This window comes from Macaca mulatta, chromosome 13 (genome assembly GCF_049350105.2).
Source record: "Macaca mulatta isolate MMU2019108-1 chromosome 13, T2T-MMU8v2.0, whole genome shotgun sequence".
NCBI classification, from domain to species: Eukaryota; Metazoa; Chordata; class Mammalia; order Primates; family Cercopithecidae; genus Macaca; species Macaca mulatta.
The window spans coordinates 54,685,669-54,708,451 of NC_133418.1; the positions used below are offsets into that span (position 1 = coordinate 54,685,669).

General features: G+C 44.5%; 1 protein-coding gene across 18 annotated transcripts in view; it reads left to right on the forward strand.

The window, feature by feature from the left end:
- LOC106993001 (uncharacterized) overlaps positions 1-22,783 on the forward strand; it is a 138,349-nt gene that overhangs the window by 42,000 nt on the left and 73,566 nt on the right. The window contains exon 8 of one of the 18 annotated variants that reach the window (XR_013402731.1): positions 27-9,170. The exons of the other annotated variants lie outside the window; for them this stretch is intronic. The gene's annotated coding sequence lies outside the window, so the exon portion shown is untranslated. Of the gene's footprint in view, positions 1-26; positions 9,171-22,783 lie in introns of those variants that run through there. 18 annotated transcript variants of the gene reach the window in all.

Consider the following 22,783-nt stretch of genomic DNA (forward strand, 5'->3'; position numbering starts at 1 on the left):
TGTTGTTGTTGTTCTTGTTTTGCCAGTTCCCTGAGCACATGCTGTTGAGTAATCCTGCCTGGACCAGTCCTTCCCTCACCCTAGACTTCACCTTCAGTTCCCCTTTATACCACCTGCTGAAGCTGCCAGCCAGCCTTTTCCACCACCCTCCCTCCCCCAAGGGTGTTTGGCTTCTCAGACCCTAGCCTGAGCTAGTGCCCTTGGCTCACTAGGGTCTTGCCAGGAAAGTCAAAGGAGAACATACATACTGCCGAAGAGTTCCTAATAATGAGAATTCCCATGCTGAATTGTGATTTATAGTCAGCATAGCACATGTGTCACATGATTATACTTAGGCTGATTTTAGCCCGAATAATCTGCTTCTGTGATCCTGTATGTGGAAAACCTAGAAATTTCTCTGTGATCCTCCTTCCTGGATCACTAAGAGACAAGTCAAGACATAGGTTCATTGTACCACCTGTATTAATCTGGGCCTTGTTGAGACCATTTAAAAAAGGTGTGATGCTAGAAGTAAGGTCCAGGCCTCCCACACACAGTTTCAAGGCTGTGACCATAGTCAAATCCTGTTGCTTTGAGTCCAAAGAGTTTAAAATAGTGTTGGAAACCTCCTAGGGAAAACAAAAAAACAACACCATAACTTCCTGGGTAAGGAAGTGACATGTGCTGACTAGAGCAGGAGGGGTAGCCAAGGCTCCAAGTTCTATTCTGGACCTGCTGTTGATTTGAGGTGTGACATTCAGCAATCAGCTGATGTTCTGTAGCTCGGATTGGTTTCTCATCTTCCGCAGAGAGAGTGAAAAGAGGCTGTGCTTGCAGTGGAAAAGGTGAATACTGGTCTCTTGTCCTTTAGGAGAACCTCACCATTGCACATCCTGCCTCTCATTTGAATTTCCAGGCTTCTTTTTTAGAGTCTCGCTCTGTTGCCCAGCTTGGAGTGCAGTGGTGTGATCTTGGCTCACTGCAACCTCTGCCTCTGGGTTTAAGTGATTCTCTCACCTCAGCCTCCCAAGTAGCTGAAATTATAGGTGTGTGCCATCATGCCTGGCTAATTTTTGTTTTTTAGTAGAGATGGGGTTTCACCATGTTGGCCAGGCTTGTCTCGAACTCCTGACCTCAATTGATCTACCTGCCTCGGCCTCCCAACCAGGCTTCTTTTTTAAATGCAGAAATACCCCCCAACCCAGAGTTAGTATAGAAACCCAACAATGTTGTTTATGTTTTACTTGAATTCATTTCATCAGAATTGCATTCCTTTTAACAGTGTGATTAGATCAGCTCTTGTAGGGGATGGCAGCTTCAATAGGGTTTAGTAAAGAAAAGATTTGTGTGGGGCACACACATTGGCTTTGATAGCTTGAGGATACCAGGTACATGATAGTTTAGATGGATAACAGAAACTTGTGTCCGTTGAGAGCCAGGCATGTATTAGATGCTTTCATATATAATTTAATTGTAGTACAAACCAATAAAGTATTCCCATTTTTTGCACGTGAGCAAGCTGAAAAAGAAGTTATATAACTTGTCCAAGGTCACACAGCTAATAAAAGGGCTGAGCTAGGATTTATTTCTCCTCAAGTCTGTACAACGCCAAAACCCATGCTGTTTTCACAGAGCTTTTCTGTCCCTGGTGAGATTTAGGAAAGGGTGGGAGAAAGAAGGGTGATGAGATGCTGTCTTTACCTACCTCCCGATTTGCTTGTTGGTACGTGTTTAGCTAGAACATTCTGTTTATAGAGTACTAGATTCTATATATAGAGATGCTGCAACAACATATGTGGGAAAGATACCAATTGGCTGTAGGTGAGGATTTCAAGAAGTCTTTGTTCTTCATCACAGTGTAGGCCACACGTGTCAAAACACCACTGGTAATTGGTTTGCTACTAAAGTGGCTCTGTCTTATCATCTACATAAAATCTGTTGATGTGGCTCACAAAGTCAGCTGTGATGGGGCTAGAGGTGAGGGTGTGGTGTGTTATTGCATGTACTGGAGCTGGTGGCACCTGTTTTGTGACTGTTAACATTGAATGATTACTGAGTAAATAAGAGGTGTCTCGGCCAGGCGCAGTGGCTCACACCTGTAATCCCAGCACTTTGGGAGGCCGAGGCGGGCGGATTACCTGATGTCGGTACTTTGAGACGAGCCTGACTGACATGGAGAAACCCTGTCTCTACTAAAAATACAAAATTAGCTGGGCATGGTGGCTCATGTCTGTAATCCCAGCCACTTGGGAGGCTGTGGCAGGAGAATCGCCTGAACCCGGGAGGGAGATCGTGTCATTGCACTCTAGCCTGGGCAACAAGAGTGAAACTCCGTCTCAAAAAACAAACAAACAAAAAATTATGTGTGTCTCTTTTTTTCTTTTCCAAGGGAGACAGATAGCAGTGGGTGCTGGCACACATTCAGGGATGCTGGTCCCTGGGCTAGCAGAAGAGATGGCTTGAAGGTGTCAGGTGATGGAATACAAAGAGCTGGTCTGTCAAGTGGTATAATTTCAGGCACCAAGAATGTGTCCTGCCCCTCAAAAACTTGTCCTGGCTGTTTGCTATTGCTTGGAATCCCACAATTGAAATTTCTTTTTCTTGATTTAAATCTTTGAGACCCTGTTAAAAATGAAGAGACTCCAGGAAGGGTTTTGATTGTGAAACATCTTGGTCATGTTAAGTGGAAGTGTGAATGAGTTTATAAGATTGATTTCTGAGAACTAGACTGAGGAAGGGATAGAGAGGAGAAGGCACTGAGCTCCTAGTTGTAGGGACAGGAAGGAGACGCCAATGAGTTTGAGATAAAGGCCTTGAAGAGAGATGCTGGGTCCCTAAAGAAATACTTGGTTTCCTTCGCAGTTTTGTCTGAGAAAAAACAAGCAGCTGAGGGTGATGGTTATGGAGGCCCATGACCCCCAAAGAGGGTATGCTGAGTAGACAGATTTCCCACCAGCGCGTTCGGATGGAGGCACAGTGTTGTGTGGAGAGCTGCTGACAGCTAGAATGTAACCAGGAGTGCTGGACCTTTGGGTCTGTGGTTTACTGTGATGTCCTCAGACAAGACTGTCACAGATCTTAGAAGGGGGGAGGCACAGCTTCCGAGAAATGATGCAAAATGGTGGCGCAAAAGAGGCCACCAGTGGCAACAAGGGTAGGGCATTTCCTTCGTGGCTGGTGGTCACGGACAACTTCTGGTCTCAATTTCCCAATGAGCTATGCTAAGAGCTTTACCGGAAAGCAAAATAAGCCATGCCAGAAGCAATGACAAAGCACTTGAGGTGTCCATGCAAAGGTACAGTTCCTCCTTGTGCACTAATTTTGTGGAGCCAAAATAGCTGATCCAGAAGCTGTGAAGATAGTCCCTATGATTAAGACATACAACTTTTTTTTTTTTTTTTTTGAGACAGAGTCTCACTCTGCCACCCAGGCTGGAGTGCGGTAGAGCAATCTTGGCTCACTGCAACTTCCACCTCCTGGGTTCAAGTGATTCTCCTGCCTTAGCGTCCCAAGTAGCTGGGATTACAGGCACGCACCACCACACTCAGGTAATTTTTGTATTTTTAGTAGAGATAGGGTTTCACCTTGTTGGCCAGGCTGGTCTCGAACTCCTGGCCTCAGGTGATACACCCACCTTGGCCTCCCAAAGAAGGCATACGACTTTATTGGCCCGAGTTCTGCCAAAGAGAGACCCTTCCTAGTTGACTCGGCATCATCTTTCATTCACCAGTGCTCTCTAACTGCCTTTATGATTAGAATTCTCACAGCATTTTCTCCCCTAAGGGCATATTTTGCAGAGGCAACTCAAATCTCAGTGCCTTTCTGAGCTCCTTACAATTGGGTTTATAGATGCCTCCACCCTGAGGTTCAATTTCACTGTCCATATTCCTATCCTAAGTCTAGAGCACTTTATTTTTGATCCAGACTTTTGGCTTTACTGAGGACTCTTGGGTTGTAGCTAATTTTTTTGGACACATTTCCCTAGTGGGCAGCCTAGGAACGGCCTCTCCTCCCTATCCCCCAAGTTTGGCAAGGTCTGTACCTCCTACTTTAATGGAATCAGCACTACTTGAGATTTCTGAACCTCCCACACCATTTTCTCTCCTCTCAACCCCTGCAGCCTCATACATGAGGTCTAGTGGAAAGCAGGATCTGCTGATCACTAGGATATTAGAACCAGTGTCTCCAGTAGGAAGGAACTCCTGGGCATGTGTTCTGTGCCCTGAATGACAGCTCTCTGCCTATCAGTTTCTGCTTTCCCGCCATCTCACCTTTATTTTGACTTTTACCTAGAAATACAAGCGTTGTCTTGTTTCTCTGCCTGGACTTCCTAACCCTGTCCAGGACTAAAGCCCTGCTGTCAGTCCCTCACCAGGGACTGTCCAGCCTTCCCCTAGCCAGGTCACTTATCTGATACTAGAGCCTTTTCTTGCATCTAGGCTTTAGTAGGTAGAGTTCTGTCCATGCACAGATCTCCCTGTGTTGACCACCTTGAACTTTGCCATCTACTCTTTGGGCTAATTAGATGTCATGCTAGTCTGTCCCGCTGCCTTCTAGAACAAGGCTCTCAGCTTCGTTGAGCTCTTGCCCTGGATTTCATGTTAGCTGTCCAGCTGCCTCCACCTCAAAAAGAGCTTTATTTTAATATGCATTGTAAAACTCCAAAAGGGAAGTAGAATATGTAACATTTTTCAAACGTATTTAACTAGAGATCCTTTTTTTTTTTTTTTTTCTGAAGGAATATTTATTAAAATCTTACAGAATATGTGTTTGGTGGAGTACAGTTTTGGAAAGAGTGAATATTTATTCCAAAGGAATGGACATCAAATGGAGTAATTCCAGATGAAGATAATGTTACTATTACCTTCATCTGAAATTCCAGATGAAGTTAATAATCACTATTTCCTGTGTGTCTGCAAAAGGATAGATAGTTCTAATCCACAATGGAACTCTGAAATGAGGAGGAAGGAAGAATTCTGCATTCTTTCGTCCACTTTGAATCCTCTTCTCCATCCCAGTGGAAACAGGAAGTGGTAAATGCTATGGTGCCATCATGGCCATGGCCATCACTGGCTTCTGGATACAAGATAGGAGGGCTTCTCTGAGGCTCTCTTCCCTAGGTTGGACCTCCTTCAGAATTTCTCTAGAGCACTTCTGAGCACACTTCCTTCTACTCTGGGACTATATTCATCTCAGCATCAGTCTCAAGTCTTACTACTAGTTCAGGATTTTGACGTTACACATGGGGATCAGTGCCAAATGGGAAGTAGCTCATTTTTATGGAATGGGTATGACATCAATTTTCTACCTTCCCTATTAAATTTCTCTTCTATATCTTATGGGCAGTCTAGACTATAATATTTTTTTCAATCCTTGAATTCGAGATAAGCTCATGCTCTGTGGGCAGGGTGGTGGTACAGGTGGGTTGCCATTTAAATCTGACTGGGTGGGTGACCAAGTACCAGGAATTGAAGCTGACATAGCTAGTAACCAAAGAGCAAGCCAGTTACTTCCCCTGCATGCCATTCCCAACCAACACAGCTAGGGAAAGATCACCTGAAAGAAATCTCTAAGACTTCTGATGAAGAAATTACTGGGTCCTCTTGACACCCTCATATATGTGTCTTTATTGTCGTGAGTGAGATCTATTAGTTGGCTGATCTCAACTCAGATAGTTGGCTTAGCTAATCATAAGACAAACTAGATGGAAAGGCTCAGCTTTGACCGTGACATTAGATACAGATGGACCATGTCCTTGGTATGTTCTTTGAACATCCAGTAAGCAGTATTCTGCATATACAAGCCCCACCCTTAGGGCGTTAGCCTGTGGCATTTGTCCATTTTTGCCACTTCTTCTGAAAGACCATGGTTTTAATTGAAGACCAGGGAGTCAACTTGCTTATTGGAAAGTGGGAAGAGGGCTTGAAATGGGCATTCAAAGATCTTAAATAGAGCTTGTAGTTTCTTTGGTCTATAGGTATTTGCCACGTTATTTTATTTTGTTTTTGAGTCGGAGTCTCTGTCACTCAGGCTGGAATGCAGTGGCGCAATCTCGGCTCACTGAAACCTCCACCTCCCGGGTTCAAGTGATTCTTCTGCTTCAGCCTCCCAAGTAGCTGGGATTACAGGTGCCTGCCAATGTGCCCTGCTAATTTTTGTACTTTTAGTAGAGACGAGGTTTCACCATCTTGGCCAGGCTGGTCTTGAACTTTTGACCTCATGATCCACCCACCTCGGCCTCCCAAAGTCCTGGGATTATGGGCGTGAGCCACCGTGCCCAGCTGGCATTTGCTAAGTATTTATTGGCCTATAACTGGAAAACTTGTTAGCAGCTTTAGGAAGGCTGTTAGGGAAGGTCTTAGGTTGCAGTGAGCTGAGATCATGCCACTGCACTCCGGCCTGGGCAACAGAGCAAGACTCCATCTCAAAATAAATAAAAATTTTAAAAATGAATAAAGAGACAAAGTCTTGCTCTGTCACCCAGGCTAGAATGCGGTGGTGTGATCACAGTTCACTGCAGCCTCAAACTCCTGTGCTCAAGCAATCCTCCTGTCTCAGCCTCCCTGAGTAGCTGAGATTACATAGGTGGGTGCCACTATGCCCAGCTGTCTCTACTCCCTCTATGTACTGTCTCTAGATGATGCCATCTATATTTATTGGTTCAGCTACCACTAATACATCAAGTACTTTAATACTATCATCCCCCACCTAGATTTCTCTCTCTCCTGAGTTTCTTACTCATAATAGCCAAACACTATTGGCATTGTAACCTGGATAGCTCTTAAGCATCTTAAACTCAGCATGTCTCAAGCCAAATTATATTCTTCATCAAACCATTCTTTTTCCCCATTCCAAACCTCCTCCTCCTCCTCCTCATTTCCTTGATTTAGAAGCATCACCAACTAGGGTCATTTATTAACATGCTTTAGCATCACTGTCTTCTATTCCCCCCCTGGGAATTTAATAGGCTCCGGTTGTAAGATGTCTAGGATGTGGTTCTTTCTTTTCTTATTCAAGAACAATTAAAGGTTAAGCTGAGATTCAGACTCTTAAGTAAAATGGAAGTCCTGGAGAGGAAGCATCTGAGGGCTAGAACCTTGAGAGAAAACTTGAGAGTTGACTAAGGCCACCCTTAGGTGCAGTAGGGGCCAGAAGACCTCTTTAGGAGCATGCAGAATGGAGAAGAGGTGGGGCGTATGATCCTCAGTTTGTTTCTTGTGCAAGCAAAGTAATTGGCACCTCCCCTGCTGGCTGTTTCTGTAAATCACTGTGGAACCTCATGTAATTTGGTTTAAGAGTCTAAGGATTCAGCATCCTAGTGTAACCCATCAGCTAGCTGGAGTCATCCTTTTCCTTAAAGTTTTGGCTTAAAATGTCATTCTTCAACTTACAGCAGGAATTGTCCTGATTCCTTCTTCAGATTTCTTTAAATTCCCAGGTGCTCTGATTTTGAGCTCTTGCTTCCACTGAATTTATTCAGATTATGGATGGTTTACTAGATCAAGTACACTGTCCTTGTTTCCATCCACATTGATACAGATGTAGAACTCACAGCTAAAGCCTTTATATGTGTTGCAGACTTTTATCAAAGGTTTGGGATAATGGAGAGAATTGAACATTGAACACAGCAACAAAGTAAGCAACTTGAATTCTAATACTGGTTATTCCTGTTCCTCAGAGTACTCTTGCCCACCCCTCCAGTAGGGATTTGTCATTACTCATATCACCCACATATGTTGGCCTTGTGTTTTTTGTTTTTTTGGTTTTTTTTTTCTGAGACGGAGTTTTGCTCTTGTTGCCTGGGCTGGAGTGCAATGGCACGATCTTGGCTCACCGCAACTTTTGCCTCCCAGGTTCAAGTGATTCTCCTACCTCAGCCTCCCAAATAGCTGGGATTACAGACATGCACTATCATGCCTGGCTAATTTTTGTATTTTTGATTGAGACAGGGTTTCTCCCTGTTGGTCAGGCTTGTCTCGAACTCCCAGCCTTGGGTGATCTGCCCACCTCGGCTTCCCAAAGTGCTGGGATTACAGGTGTGAGCCACCTCGCCCTGCCAGCCTTGGTCTTTTATAATCTAATCTTTCTCTCCTCTGCAAACTCTCCTTAGCATATTACCACTAGAACTCCAAATACTTCTCTCATTCTATTTTGCAAGCAATTTAACTCTCTCAAACTCTTCATCCTAAAATCACTTCTGGGTTCACTTCTGTGTGTCCAGAGCCCACCAAGGGGAGTAAAGAGCTTCATACGCCTCTTTTTTTTTTTTTTTTTTTCGAGACATGGTTTTGTTCTGTTGCCAAGGCTGGAGTGAAGTGCTATGATGTGATCATAGCTCATTGTAACCTCAAACTCCTGGCCTCAGGCAATCCTCCCACCTTAGCCCCCTGAGTAACTAGCACTTACAGGTGCTCACCACCAGACCTGGCTATTTTTTTTTTTTGTTTTTTAGTGACAGGGTCTTGGTATGTTGCCCAGGCTGGTCTCGAACTGGCCTGTGGCCTCAAGCAATTCAACTTCCTTGGCCTCCCAAAGTGTTGGGAATAAAAGCATGAGCTACTCTGTCCAGCCTTCATGAATATTTCTTTAGCTACACAAAGAATAATCTGTAGACCCTCTGATGTTTACTTTTCCATTATCTTCCCTCTTTTGAAGGTATTTCTTGTTTTGAATAGCACTTACTGCTTATCCTCATAATGGTTTTACATTGAAGGATCTATGGAGGAAAAATAGGAGGATATTCTAGGTAAAGGCAACAATAAAAGCAGCAACCTTCGTAAAACCTGTTGTGGATAAATGAAAAACTAGTCCAACTGGGAAGAAGGATTCTTGTCAAGGAGGAGAGCTCAGAATAGATTAGAAAGTCCAGAAACAGACCTAGGTTTCAACAGGGAAGGATAGTGTTAGGACAAATGATACAGGACAACTGGCTGACAAGAAAAAAAATTTCTGTCACCATGTAGCAAAATTAATTCTAGATGGATTACAAGTTTTTACATAAAAACTAAAGTAATAAATGTACTAGAAGATAATTTTTTTAAAAGTATGGCACTAAAGGCAGAAACTATAATGGAAAATAGGTGATGAAATAGCTAAAAAAAGGAACAGCATAAGCAAAATTAAAAGTCGACGACAAACTGGTTAAAAACCAATTTTCAGCATATCTCTAATGTACACAGAGCTTTTACACATTAATAGGAAAAAAAGCAAATACTACAAAAAAATAGACCACAGTCATAGAAGAATGAAATCAAATGTGACTAACAAAGCATATAGAAAATGCTATTTCAGCCAGGTGCAGTGGCTTCTGCCTGTAATCCCAACACTTTGGGAAGTTTCTACAAAAGTAGCCAGGAGTGGTGGTGCACACCTGTAGTCCCAGCAGTAGCTCAGGAGACTGAGGCACAAGAATGGCCTGAACTCAGGAGACGGAGGTTGCAGTGAGCTGAGATCACGCCACTGCCCTCCAGCCTGGGTGACAGAGCAAGACTCTGTCTCAAAAAAAAAAAAAAAAAAAAAAAAGGAAATAGGCTAGGTGCAGTGGCTCATCATTCCTGTAATCCCAGCACTTTGGGAGGTTGAGGCAGGCAGATTGCTTGAGCCCAGGAGTTTGAGGAGAACAGAGTAACAAGTCACTGATAATGCCAAGGTGTTTGTCTACACCAAAATTGGAAGGTTACCTGTCGTGATGGAAATGGGGCTAACTGGAAAGGGGAGCCACTCCTCTAGAAGGGGAAGATGGATTTGTTTCCTGGGGTTGAATTTGAAGAGCTAGAGGTACATCCAAGAGGAAGTGTTCTATAGGCTGGAGATTTCCATTTAGAGAAAAAAATTACTTCTAAAGTAGAAGCAGTAGGTGGGAGTGGAGACTCCCCTAGATTTGGCACCCTTGACAGGCTTGGAGGGGAGGTGGTATTTTGGTTCTTCCCTTCCTGCCGGAAGTCTCCTTGAGAGACACTGGAGAGGAGTGTGTGGTCTCAATTAGAACCTAAAGAGTAGAGAGTAGGGAGAGGTAGGAGTGGGCAGTAATCATAAACAACAGCCACAACAGCATTTAAAAATTACTTTAGGCTGGGTGCAGTGGCTCATGCCTGTAATCCCAGCACTTTGGGAGGCTGAGGTGGGAGGATCCCTTGAGCCTAGGAGTTTGAGGCTGCAGTGAGCCATGATCGTGCCATTGCACTCCAGCTTGGGTGACAGAGTGAGTCCCTGTCTCGGAAAAAAATAAAAATTACTTTACAAAGTGACATTATGGTGACTTAGGTAACAGAATCCTGTGTGTTTTGGATTATTACTTTTTTTTGTTTTTTGTTTGTATGTACACTGATAGGTAACCTTCCAATTTTGGTGTAGACAAACACCTTGGTGTTATCAGTGATTTGTTACTCTGTTCTCCTCTTCCTACCTGAGAGACTGTCAAATCAGCGCTTACTCTATAAAGTGTCTTAAGATTGATCCATTTCTTTATAATCCCACTGCCCACCCTAGTTGCTACCTTATTATTTCAGACTTGTATTGCCATTACAGCTTACTAACTGGTTTCTCTAATCTCATTTTCTGCTTCATTCATTTTGCATGCTACACCATAAAACCTGCGCTGATCACTGCTTTTATCACCACTATCTGTTCAAGAGCCTACAATGGCTCTTCATTACCAAGCCCACCAAGGTAAAATAGTTTTGTCTTGTTTCAGCCCACCCACCACGTTCAAGTAACAGTTGTCTCTTCTTCTGCCCACCTCTTCACTGCTCCTAGCTCCAGGCGGCAGCTTTTGCTCTGTCTGTCCCTCCTTGGAAAATTCATCTCTAAGAGACAGGGAGTGGAGAAATGAGGAATGAACTTTGAGGCTGAATATATCTGAGAATGCAGAATTAGGATTCAAACTCAGATATTCATCCTCAAAGTTCATTTCTCATTTCTTTATTGAATTCTGGCTTCATTTCTTTGAAAGTAATACAGTAAAAGCATATTGACTTAGACCAGTGACAGAAGGGCTTTTTTGTTAGTTAAATGAGAAAAAAAATTTGTGAAGTCATTAGGTTTGTTTATTTTTGGAATTCCATGGTACCTCCACTTGTGTATTCGCTAGCTGATAGAGATCCTGAGAGGAGCTGCTTTAATGAGTAGAAAATCAGGAGTCCCTTAAGTCACTTCAGTTTTTCAAGGCAGTCATACTTATGGGATTAAATTATTTAACTGACTCATTCAAATAGTATAAATACAAAATGTAATTATCTCCTATGAGGAGTTCAGAATCAACAGGGTCAGTGTTAACAGAAATTCTCCTGCAATTGCTAGACTGGTGTCTGCTAAGAATCCTGCAAGGCATCTTGCACCTCAGTGCTTGGTGCATTGTGGGCAGTCAGAAAATGATGATCCAGTAAATGAGTGAGTGAGAGAATTACTAGTGGAATCTTTCTCCTTGAGGCATGTTGAGCTGTGTGAAACAGTCTTCCCACAACCTCACACTGTAGTTTTGCTGGGTGGTTTAGGGACAAATCATGTTGCTTAGATTTTATAGTGAGAGGGAGGACATGGAGGCACCATAGGACTTTTATGCTCTATGAGCTGGTAATTCCACAAAGAAGGAGTGTTTTCTTTCTTTCTTTTTTTTTTTCTTTTTTTGAGACGGAGTCTCGCTCTGTCGCCCAGGCTGGAGTGCAGTGGCCGGATCTCAGCTCACTGCAAGCTCCGCCTCCCGGGTTTACGCCATTCTCCTGCCTCAGCCTCCCGAGTAGCTGAGACTACAGGCGCCCGCCACCTCGCCCGGCTAGTTTTTTGTATTTTTTAGTAGAGACGGGGTTTCACCGTGTTAGCCAGGATGGTCTCGATCTCCTGACCTCGTGATCTACCCGTCTCAGCCTCCCAAAGTGCTGGGATTACAGGCTTGAGCCACCGCGCCCGGCAGAAGGAGTGTTTTCAAAACTGGTAAGCTGGTATCACTTGAGTCCCAGTCACTGGATCTCTCCTCCTAGAAGATCAGCCTGCTGAGAGTCCCTGGAACAATTGAGGAGGGTCATGGAGGTAGGAGATTTCCTACTGGCAACCTGGATCTTGCCCAAAGAGGGCCCCTACTTTATAGGTCTGCTGTAGGAGGCTCTTCACCTCCCTTCCTTCTCATTGCTTGAATTCTAAATCCGGAACCTCTCTGACCCATCTCTGGTTTTTTATTACACAGAGGGCCCTGCCCTCTGGCTGTACGCCATTCGTGATATTTAGCCCTGCTGGAAATTACACTCTCTACAAGGGTAAAGCAAACTGGGAGGTGCTGGTTCTGGCTCCAGAGGGACTGGGGACTGGGGCCTGTTACCTGGCCTGCCTGTGTTTCCTGTTGAGTATTCCTGGCCACCTTTTTACCCTTAGCACACCAACTCCAAGCCCATAATTCTGCCTGGGTAAGGGTTAAAAGAAATTACCTTCTTCAGAGGGTCTGTGGGGGCAGGAATGTCAGTGCTTTGGAAGAAGCTCCTGACAGCAACTGCCACATTCTGCCTTTGGGAGAATTGTTGGTCTCATATAGATGATCTAACAGTTATATTGGAGGTGTCTGTGGGCAGTGGTGTTCATATCACAAAAGGATTTCCCACCAGGTTCTTTAAGTATTGGACCTGCTTTTCAAAATAAAATCTGATTTTTTTTTTTTTTTTTTTTTGAGACAAAGTCTCGCTCTGTCGCCCAGGCTCAAGTGCAGTGCCGCCATCTCTGCTCATTGCAACCTCCGCCTCCCGGGTTCAAGCAATTCTCCTGCCTCAGCCTCCTGAGTAGCTGGGACTACAGGCGTGTGCCACCACGCCTGGCTAACTTTCTGTATTTTTAGTAGAGACAGGGGTTTCACCATGTTGGCCAGGCTGGTCTTGAACTCCTGACCTCAGGTGTTCTGTCTGCCTCGGCCTCCCAAAGTGCTGGGATTATAGGCTTGAGCTGCCGCGCCCAGCCTGAAATCTGATTTTCAAATGGGTAAATAATGTATGATTATTCACAGAATATCAGCATGAAAAAGTTTGAGGGGTTGGGTGCAGTGGCTCACACCTATATTATCCCAGTACTTTGAGAGGCTGAGGCAGGAGGATCACTTGAGCCCAGAACTTGGAGACCAGCTCCAGCAACATAGTGAGACCCCATCTCTATTAAAAACAAAACAAAACAAAAAAAACACTTGAGGTCCCCAAGGCAAATTTTCTTGTTTCAGAAATGAGCAACCCTAGGAAGGTCCAGCTAGTGTAGTGGCAAAGCCACATCCATGATGAGGAGCTGCCACTCAGCTTGTATGAAAGGAATTGAAGCAGACGGGAGCAGGCACTGCCTGAGAGTTAAGTCTCAGTCTTTCCTGGAGGAGCATTTCCCTGGGTATTTTTTGGGTGAGGGAGGAGGCAAATGCATTCTTCCCCTAGGAATGCCCTGCTCATCCCTTTCAGACTGGGTAATGCTGACCTCACTGACTTATCCTAGTTATTCCAGACTGAAACCAAAATGACACAGTATCATGAGTGTCAGTATTTGAGACTTTTCAAGGCATGTTTCAATGAGTGAAAGCCTAAATTATAGGATATGAATGAGTGAATGCAACTTTATTAGCTTCAATACATAAGGAAAACTAACATTAAGTTAGCAAAATGACAGTGGAGGTTTTTCAGGTGGCCTGATTTAATGAGTTGATTAGACTGATTTATAATTAAAATTAGCCCTTCTGTAACAGGTGTTTATAAAGTGCATTTATTCATTTTCAAATATTTTTTAACTGCAGAGAGTTCTGTGATAACTTGAATTGAGCCTGCTTTTGAGGAACTTTTGTTCAGTATAAAAATAATTTTAATTGTAGATAGAGTGTTAGGATGTGACAGATACAGATTAATCTGTGGGAATTCAGAGGGAGGAGAGATTTTTTCTAGCTTTTAAATTGAGAGAGGTAGGTGAGTTTTGTGAAAACAGGATTGTTTTAAAGAACACTTTAAACAGTTTTGCTTATACTATGGTCAGAGGTAGCATTAATACAAAGGAGAATCTATTATCATTCATAGTATTAAAAATTATGAACGAGCCGGGCGAGGTGGCGGGCGCCTGTAGTCCCAGCTACTCGGGAGGCTGAGGCAGGAGGAGAATGGCGTAAACCCGGGAGGCGGAGCTTGCAGTGAGCTGAGATCCGGCCACTGCACTCCAGCCTGGGCGACAGAGCGAGACACCGTCTCAAAAAAAAAAAAAAAAAAAAAAAAATTATTGGCTGGGTGTGGTGGCTCACTCCTGTAATCTAGCACTTTGGGAGGCCGAGGCGGGTGGATCATCTGAGGTCAGGAGTTCGAGACCAGCCTGGCCAACATGGTGAAACCCCATCTCTACTAAAAATACAAAAATTAGCCAGGCATGGTGGTGTGTGCGTGTAATCCCAGCTACTTGGGAGGCTGAGGCAGGAGAATAACTTGAATCCAGGAGGCGGAGGTTGCAGTGAACTGAGATCACGCCAGTGCACTCCAACCTGGGTGACAGAGCGAGACTGTCTCAAAAACAAAAAATTATTAATATTATTAAAACTCTGAATTAATAGCAATACAGCATACTTCTTTTCCTTGTGCTTCTTTGATAATCACTGAAGCCATTTTCCAAAGAGCAGAACCTTTGGCAAGTAAGAGGAATTCACTCTTACTGGATGGTAGCTCTGTAGCTAGTGAATGAGAAGCAAGGATGTGGACCCAGTCAGGGAAGCTGCACTTTTAAGAAGCTTGTCTATAAAGTGAGAAGAGTTAGTGAAAGGAAGACATGGGTTGTGGAGAGGGCTATTGATTTACATTTTGAGACCCAAGCATGTCCTTTTGCTGTGGGGAAAGAGCTGGATAAGAGGGAGAAGTTGAAGATAGGAAAAATAAATAAACACTTTGGGAAGCTGAAGTGGAGGATCACTTGAGCCCAGGAATTTGAGAACAGCCTGGGCAACATGATAAGACCCTGTCTCCACAAAAAAAATTAAAAAATTAGCCAGGCATGGTGGCATGCACCTGTAGTTCCAGCTACTTGGGAGACTGAGGTAGGAGGATCTCTTGAGCCTGGGAGGTCAAGACTGCAGTGAGCTGTGATCATGCAACTGTACTCCAGCCTGGGCCACAGAGTGAGACCTCGTCTCTAAAATAAATAACAATTGAAAATAGAAATAAAAATTGTTGAGCAAGGCCCTTGGGGAGAAGGGGTTACTGCGTTCTGAGTACTGGCAGAGAGATTAAACTTGAGCTGAACAAAGGACAGGGCTACCACTGAGATGAACATTACCACCACCTAATCTGTAGGAATTCAGAGGGAGGAGAGATTGTTTCCAGCTTTTGGATCTAGAGAACTAGGTGAGTTTTGTGAAAACTGGATTGTTTTAAAAAATAAACAGTTTTGCTTATACTATGGTCAGAGGTAGCATTAATACAAAGGAAAATCTGTTATCATTCATGGTATTAAAAATTATTGGCCAGGTGCAATAAAGCACCCTTTATTGCTTTCCTAGCTTTTGCCAACACTCTGCTCAACATTTTTTTTTTTTTGAAAACAAGGTCTCTGTTGCTCAAGCTGGAGTACAGTAGTGTGATTGTAGCTCACTGCAGCCTCCATCTTCTGAGCTCAAGTGATCCTCCTGCTTCAGTCTCCTGAGTAGCTGGGGCTACAGGCATGCACCACCATGCCCAACCAAGTTTTTGTATTTTTTGTAGAGACAGGGTTTTTCCATGTTGACCAGGCTAGTCATGAACTCCTGAGCTCAAGCAATCTGCCTGCCTCAGCCTCCCAAAGTGCTAGGATTACAGGCATGAGCCACTACACCCGGCCATTTTAAAAATTTTCAGTAGAGATGAAGTCTTACTATGTAGCCCAAGCTGGTCTTGAACTTTTCTTTTTATTTGAGAGAGAGTCTCACTGTTGCCCAGGCTGGAGTGCAGTGGCAAAATCTTGGCTCACTGCAACCTCCACCTCCTGGGTTTAAGCAGTTCTCCCACCTCAGCCTCCCGAGTAGCTAGGACTATAGATGCATGCCACCATGCCTGGCCAATTTTTTTTTAGTAGAGACAGGATTTCACCATGTTGACCAGGCTGGTCTCGAACTCCTGACCTCAGGTGATCCACCTGCCTTGGCCTCCTAAAGTGCTGGGATTACAGGTGTGAGCCACTGTGCCCAGCCTGGTCTTGAACTTCTGAGCTCAGATAATCCTCCCATCTTGGCCTCCCAAAGTGCTGGAATTATAGATGAGAGCCACTGCACCTGGCTGAGCATTTAAAAAAAATATTTAAATTTATTCAAATTTTTTAGAGACAGGGTCTTACTGTGTTACCCAGACTGTCTTCAGAGTCCTGGGCTCAAATAATCCTCCTGCCTCAGCCTCCCAAGTAACTGGGACTACAGGCATGTGCCATCATGCCAGGCTCTTCTAGGCACTTTTAAATTTCGTTTGATGGGGCAAAGGATGTAATTGGGCAGAGGGATTTGGTAAGATTCTGGGAGACAGAAAGTTGGAGTTTTCTTCTTTTGAGTTTTGTTTTCTTTGGGCAGAAGTTGAGGTCATCTGCTGGTAGTGGGCAGAATGGTATGGTTTTTAAAAGCTGCTGTAGGAGGACACCTGAGCTGGGCTGAAGACCCAGCTAACATAGGAGATGATGAATTTTAGAGGAAGTAGCCCTCATGACTTCATGGTTGCTTTAGCAGCACAAAGCAACTTGGGGTTAAAACAAAGGAGGACATTTGTGTTCAGATAGTAGCTGTGTTTTGTGGGGCAAATGGAAGACATGGAATAGGGGGGTCTAGGGTATTGGTAGGAAAGTGGCCTCTAGCTGGCTAGAGAAAGAAATGAACCCAAGAGAGGAGTGATAGGTGGCATATGATAGAGAGTGGGGTTGTCAAGGGGCTGGAAATCCCAATGAAGTTGAAGAACAGAAGCTGTAGAAGTAAAAACAAGGAGATGCAGAAATATAGAAAGCCATGACCAGGCAAAGGGTGTGACTTGAGGTGGAAAGGCATTCTGTGCCTCAGAGGCCAAAGTCCTTGATAACCGGAATGATGATATAGTTGATATAGATGATAACCGGAACAAAGATATAGTCCTTGATATCATCTGCAGATGATAGCAGTGAGGAAGAGTGTAGTTGTTTGGCATGAGCCTCATGAAAGGAAGGATTTTTTTGTAGTAATAGTGGCTTCAGAGTAGCACTGAGGCTGGGCGTGGTGGCCCATGCCTGTCATCCCAGCACTTTGGGAGGCTGAGGTGGGCAGATCACTTGAGGTCAGGAGTTTGAGACCAGCCTGGCCAACATGGTGAAACCGCGTCTCTACTAAAAATACATAAATTAGCCGGGTGTGATGGCACGTGCCTGTAATCCCAGCTGAGGCAGGCGAATTGCTTGAACCCAGGAGGTGGAGGTTGCAGTGAGCCGAGATTGCACCACAGCACTCCAACCTGAATGATGGAACAAGACTCCGTCTCAAAAAAAAAAAAAAGAGAAAAGAAAAAAGTATCTTTGAGGCGAATGTCTGTTTCTCCTTGTGGGGTGTCTTTTTTTGTTTTGTTTTGTTTTTTGTTTTTTTTTTTGGACAGGGTCTTGCTGTGTCTCCCAGGCTTGGCACAATGTTAGTTCACTGGAGCCCCGAACTCCAGGGCTTCTCCTCCTAGTATTGCTAGGTACTGAAGAATGATTTCATGGCATGACTTTCATTTCCCAGAAAGCAAGTTCCTAAATGAGTATCAAGTTTCAGCTAGAGGGAAGGTGGCTAGGACCACCTTTCAGTCTTGCTTTCTGTACTGCCTATCTAAGTAATGCAGAGTCTTAATGGGGCCTAGGGTGTTCTGGCCAAGTAGGACAAGCTCCACAAAGTCCTGGATCTTCCTTTGCAGGTAACAGGCGCCATTAATTCTTGGGGGAAAAGCCTGTGGCCCTCTTGCAGGCAAAATCCCATTTGGCCGCTAGGATTTTTTAACTGTTTAAGATTAGATTGAGCTGAGCCAGTGCTAATCATCTGTGAGAGGCTGAATGGAAGCTTTTAAAAAGGTTTCTTTCTTAAAACTCTAGGAGTCAATGGACTCTTGAGCCTTTCTGTTCCTTTGGAGTCTGAAATTTATTTTTCTTGAGCTATGTTCAGTCATCTGCTTCACAGTGACAGCAGAAAATGCCCTAAAAAGTCCACATAGTTTGGAAGAGTCTGGAAATACTCAGATAATTGTTCATATAGATGTTTTTGAATTTTCAGTGGTTCAGGATTCTTTCAACATTGTTAGTTCATGACCGCAAGCATTTAAAAAGCAACTTCCAAATAACTCAAATACATTAAAATCTTCACAATTCTTTTTGCCCCTTTTTACCTTGACCCATTTTCACCACCATTCTGGCTATAAAACCAGATGTGAACAGCTCAGAAAATGATTGCCTAACCAGCCATTTCACCACAGAAGCCTAAGCAGAAGAGGCTGTTTGGATCAGAGCTTGGGGTGCACTGTTCCTGTCTCTGTACTACTTTTTTTTTTTTTTTTTCTTTGAGAGGGAGTCTCACTCTGTCACCCAGGCTGGAGTGCACTGGCACAAATCTCAGCTCACTGCAACCTCCGTCTCCCAGGTTCGAGCAATTCTCCTGTCTTAGCCTCCCAAGTAGCTGGGACTACAGGTGTTCACCACCACACCCAGCTAATTTTTGTATTTTTAGTAGAGATGGGGTTTCACTATGTTGACCAGGCTGGTCTTGAACTCCTGACCTCAGGCTCCCAAAGTGCTAGGATTACAGGTATGAGCCACCACGCCTGGCCGTCTGTGTACTTTTGGTTTGTAATGGGTTTTGCTACATAAAAATGAAAAACTTCTGTCTGGCAAAAGTCATTATAAACGAAGTTAGAAGACAGCCAATAGGTTGGCAGAAAAATTTTGCAATATATGTAATAGACAATAGGCTAATATCTATAAAGAGTTTCTACAAATCAATAAGAAAAAGACAAACCCTGGTAGAAAACGGGCAGAGAATACAAAGAAGTGCTTACCCTTGAGCACAGAGTTCTCTAGACAAGGATGTTTATTGCAGTGGTAAATATCCACAAGTAGGGGTAGTATGAAGTACTATGTGGCTGTTAAAAGATGGAAGTACCTGTAATCCCAGCACTTTGGGAGGCCGAGACGGGTGGATCATGAGGTCAGGAGATCGAGACCATCCTGGCTAACACGGTGAAACCCCGTCTCTACTAAAAAATACAAAAAACTAGCCGGGTGAGGTGGCGGGCGCCTGTAGTCCCAGCTACTCAGGAGGCTGAGGCAGGAGAATGGCGTGAACCTGGGAGGCGGAGCTTGCAGTGAGCTGAGATCCGGCCACTGCACTCCAGCCTGGGTGACAGAGCGAGACACCGTCTCAAAAAAAAAAAAAAAAAAAAAAAAGGATGGAAGTAGGTTTCTGTATCAGTGAAAAAAGCGAATGAGGAACAGTATGGATAGAATGTTCTCATTTATTTTTTATTTATTTTTTATTTTTTTGAGACGGAGTCTCGCTCTGTTACCCAGGCTGAAGTGCAGTGGCACGATCTCGGCTCACTGCAAGCTCCGCTTCCCGGGTTCACGCCATCTCCTGCCTCAGCCTCCCGAGTAGCTGGGACTACAGGCGCCCGCTGCCATGCCCAGCTAATTTTTTTTGTATTTTTTTAATAGAGACGGGGTTTCACCGTGTTAACCAGGGATGGTCTTGATCTCCTGACCTCATGATCCAACTGCCTCGGCCTCCCAAAGTGCTGGGATTACAGGTGTGAGCCACCGTGCCCAGCCTTATTTTTTATTTTTAAATTTAATTTTATTTTTTGAGACGGAGTCTTGCTGTTGCCCAGCCTGGAGTACAATGGTGTGATCTTGGCTCAACTTCTGCCTCCTGGGTTCAAGCAATTCTCCAGCCTCAGCCTGTTGAGTAGCTAGAACTACATGCATGTGCCACCAAGCCCAGCTAATTTTTGTATTTTTAGTAGAGATGGGGTTTCTCCATGTTGGCCAGACTGGTCTTGAACTCCTGACCGCAAGTGATCCACCTGCCTTGGCTCCCAACGTGCTGGGATTATAGGCATGAGCCACCGTGCCTGGCTTAAATTTCTTTTTAGAGACAACATCTTGCTTTTTCATTCAGGCTAGAGTACGGTAGTGCCGGCATAGCACACTGCAGCCTCTAGCTACTGGCTTCAAGCAATCCTCCTATCTCTGCCTCTCAAAGTGTAATCCCACAATTTGGAATTACAGGCATGAGCCACCATTCATGGTCCCCATTGCTGGATAGATTGATTGATTGATTGAGACAGGGTCGTCCTCTGTATCCCAGGTTGGAGTGCAGTGGCTCAATCATAGCTCACTGCAGCCTTGATCTCCCAGGCTCAAGTGATCTTCCTGCCTCAGCTTTCTGAGTAGCTGGGACTGCAGGCTCACATCATCATGCCTGGCTAATTTATTTTTATTTTTAGTGGAGATGAGGTCATACTATGTTGCTCAGGGTGGTCTTGAACTCAATCAGTTCTCCTGCCTCAGCATCCCAAAGTGCTGAGGTTACAGACATTAGCCATCTTGTCTGGCACCCATTTATTTTAAAAAATTTTATAATTATTTGATTTAGAATGTGTATATTGGCTGGGCACAGTGGCTTATCCCTGTAATCCCAGCACTTTGGGAGGCTGAGGTGGGTGGATCTTTGGAGCTCAGGAGTTCAGGACCAGCCTGGGCAGTAGAGACCATGTCTCTACTACTGAGCCAACTGACGTGGGAGGATAGCTTGATCTTAGGAGGCAGAGGTTGCAGTGAGCTGAGATCATATGACTGCACTCCAGCCTGGGCAACAGAGCCAGACCCTGTCTCAAAAAAAAAAAAAAAAAAAAAAAAGTAGCAAAAGCATATAACCTGTTTTACATTTTAGCTTTTTTTTTGTTTTTTCTTTTTTTGAGATGGAGTTTTGCTCTTGTCGCCTAGGTGGAGTGCAATGGTGCAATCTCAGCTCACTGCAAGCTCCGCCTCCCGGGTTCAAGTGATTCTCCTGCCTCAGCTTCCCGAGTAGCTGGGATTACAGGTGCCTGCCACTACGCCTGGCTAATTTTATATTTTTAGTAGAGTTGGGGTTTCACCATGTTGGCCAGGCTGGTCTCAAACTCTTGACCTCAAGTGATCCTCCCGCCTCAGCCTCCCAAAGTGCTGGGATTACAGGTGTTAGCCACCGTGCCTGGCCCCTGTTTTAAATTTTATTTGTGGGTGCTTTTAGGTTAAAATTTAAGGCTGTGTTCTTTCTTTTTTTGAGACAGTCTTACTCTGTCACCCAGGCTGGAGTGCAATGGCGCAATCTCGGCTCACTACAACCTCTGCATCCCAGGTTCAAGCAATTCTCCCGCCTCAGCCTCCCAAGTAGCTGAGATTACAGGCACCCACAACCACCCCCAGCTGATTTTTTGTATTTTTGGTAGAGACGGAGTTTTGCCATGTTGGCCACACTGGTCTTGGAACTCCTCAGGTGATCCATCCACCTCTGCCTCCCAAAGTGCTGGGATTACAGGTGTGAGCCACTGCACCTGGACAAGGCTGTGTTTTTCTAATTATGATCTTAATGAATGAAATGTTAACCTTTGCTTTTTTTTAATGTAAGAAAAAAGACTTATTCCCCATCCTTGCATCCTCACCTTCCTTCTTTCTTTTTTAGTTTAATCTGGTATTATAAATTCTAGCCCTTGGAAAAGATTTAGAGAACTCTCACTACCCTTCTGTTCCCAGGGACTAAAAGGATTCCTTTTTTAAAAATCTTAATTTTTATTTTCATTTTTATTTTTATGTTTTTGAGACAAAGTCTTTCTTGTTCTCTTGCCCAGACTGGATTGCAGTGGTATGCTCATGGCTCACTGCAGCCTCAACCTCCCAGGCTCTTGTGATCCTCTTGCCTCAGCCTCCAGAGTAGCTGGAATTCCAAGTGCACAACACCATGCCCAACTAAGCTAATTTTAAAATCTTTTATATAGACGAGGTCTCACCGTGTTGCTCAGATTGGTCTCCCAGCTCCTGAGCTCGAGCAGTCCTCCTGCCTCAGCCTCCCAGAGAACTGGGTTTACAGGCATAAGCCACTGTGCCTAGCCTAAAAGGATTCCTGAGTAGGCTGCTGGGCCATGATGTCTGCAGTTGCACTTTTTGATATGATGAATAATGGAATTCAAAGTTCAGGATTCTTCTTTCCTGGAATTTGCTCACTTTTGGTATGTACAGCCATGCAAGAACCTCTCTGCCCCTGCCTCTGATGCAGTTGGAGGGGTTGGGGCCTCTGCATAGGAGGCCTTGCTTGCTTCATCCTCTTCAAAAGGAAAGATAAACCTGAGTGACCCAGGAAGGCAAGGCTTAGAGCTGGCCTCAATCATTGGAGGAAACCTGTCCCTTGCATTTGTCCTTGCCTCTCTTTTGGAGAGGCCCCTCAGCTGGTTTTAATCTTGGTCTCAGACCCTCATCAACCTAGGTGAATGGAGTACTTTAAGCTCGCTCTGGTTCTGCCTATTTCACTGGGATTTGAGGCTTCAAAGCTACAGCCTAGAAGCAACAGGGATTCTATCATAAGGTGGCCCAGGGACAGCAAGTCTTTTCTCTTTTAAAGATAGACAGCGTTGGCTGGGCGCGTGGCTCACGTTTATAATCCCAGCACTTTAGGAGGCTGAGGCGGGCGGATCCCTTGAGGTCAGGAGTTTGAGACCAGCCTAAAATACAAAAATTAGCTGGGTGTGGTGGCACACGCCTGTAGTCCTAGCTACTCAGGAGGCTGGAGAATCGCTTGAATCCGGGAGGCAGGGGTTGCAGTGAGCTGAGATCACGCCATTGCACTCCA